The 1864-nt window shown below is 22.5% G+C and overlaps 1 long non-coding RNA gene across 1 annotated transcript; it reads right to left on the reverse strand.

The window, feature by feature from the left end:
- Positions 1–201: 201 nt before the first annotated feature.
- Positions 202–1108, reverse strand: LOC113223862. Its single transcript, XR_003308905.1, has 2 exons — positions 577–1108; positions 202–302 (listed from the first exon to the last, which is right to left on the reverse strand). It is a non-coding gene; the product is annotated as an uncharacterized LOC113223862 (long non-coding RNA).
- Positions 1109–1864: the final 756 nt, after the last annotated feature.

Below are 1864 nucleotides of genomic sequence, written 5' to 3' on the forward strand. Positions count from 1 at the left end.
TTGTTTTGTTTTGTTTTGTTTTGTTTTGTTTTGTTTTGTTTTGTTTTATTTTATTTTGTTTATTATTTTTTTTTTTTTTTGGGATTTGTATGCTTTTTTCAATTTTTTAAACAGGTTAAATGTATTTATACAACTTTAACGTTACCGTCAAAAACACTTGTGGGTTGTTGTGAAAGTTTATTTTTTCTAATTCTTTTTTTGTTTACTAACTCCAAAGAATGAGAACTGCTGTTGTAAAACTGTTTGGGTTTAGGTGCATTTATCTCAGTATCTTCCACCATGTCTCTCATATCGTTTAAATCCTGAAATGAGTAAGAAATGGGGTATGGAAAACCGAAAAAAAAAAAAAAAAAATAAATACATACATAATTAGGAGTATTAATAACTAACGATCACAAAAAATAAATGCTATAACAAAAAATAAATGCTATCACAAAAAATAAATGCTATCACAAAAAATAAACAATAAATCAGCCAATTAGTTAGCTAATTAGTTATCCAATTAGTTAGCCAATTAGTTAGCCAATTAGTTAGCCAATCACTCAGTCAATGAGCCAATAAAATAAATGAACGTACCGAATCAAAGTAGGCATGCATGTTATTAATTTTATTATGGTTAATCATCTGGCCCTGATAATATAACATACTGTTGGTATTTGATACAGAATTCGTACTGGTGTTTTTTATAATATTCATAGTATTAAAAGGTTCAACATAATTAGTATTAAATAAATGATTTGTGCTGTTAATATCAGTAGAATTGTTTATATGACTAACGTTTTCAATTCCATTATTATTGTTGTTATTGTCACCTTGTATTATATCAAGCGTTCTTTGTTTGTTATTACTGTACACATTATTATTCTGTTTATCTGTAGGATTACTTGCTAATAAAGAATTTCTGTTATAAATTTTATGATCTGTATTGAGATCTTCTCTATCTAAATAATTTTGATAATTATAACCTATATCTGACCATGTATTGTTATTTAAAGTTTTATTTAAATTAATATATGGTCCCGATGAATCGTTATTATTGTTATTACTATTGTTATTGTTACTATTGTTATTGTTATTATTGTTACTATTGTTATTATTGTTATTATTGTTACTATTGTTATTATTGTTATTATTGTTACTATTGTTATTATTGTTATTATTGTTACTATTGTTATTATTACTGTTGTAAATATTGTTATTGTTAATGTTGTTATTATTTATGTCTAGGTTGTTGGAAAAATAATTGTTTGTTTTGTACAAAATCTCATTATTTTCATTTAAATATAAATTATTGTTATTATTATAATAGTTATTATCATTAAATGCTTTATATGTGTTACTATTTTTTTGATTATCACTATTATATATATTTTTATGTAATTTGTTATACTTATTATGATTTTGTATTTCTTTTGTTAATGTATTTAAATATACATTCCTTTTAGTATTAGTATATGTTTCCACTGTAGAAGTAGTACTGTTATAACACATGTTATTTGTTGTATTACTAGCACTAGTACTCATGTTATTAGTATTATTAATATTATTGTCATTAATACTATTATCATTATTAACATATTTATTCATTTTTATAATTAATGGATTTTTACCAAAATTATCTATTTTTTTTTTTATCATTTATTTGATTTATGTTATGTACATTAGACGTATCGTTTATGTCATTATTTTTTTTAGAACTGATCATATTACTATTAGTTACAGACATTATTGATATATTGTTCAAGTCAGGTATATTATTATTGTTAAAATTATTTGTAGTATATGGTATAAAAGAAGGTTTATTATATAAAGAGTTATCATCATTACCTGTATTACTGTTACTACCTATATTACTGTTACTACC

The sequence above is a fragment of the Piliocolobus tephrosceles genome, unplaced genomic scaffold, assembly GCF_002776525.5.
Source record: "Piliocolobus tephrosceles isolate RC106 unplaced genomic scaffold, ASM277652v3 unscaffolded_42767, whole genome shotgun sequence".
Taxonomy (NCBI): Eukaryota; Metazoa; Chordata; class Mammalia; order Primates; family Cercopithecidae; genus Piliocolobus; species Piliocolobus tephrosceles.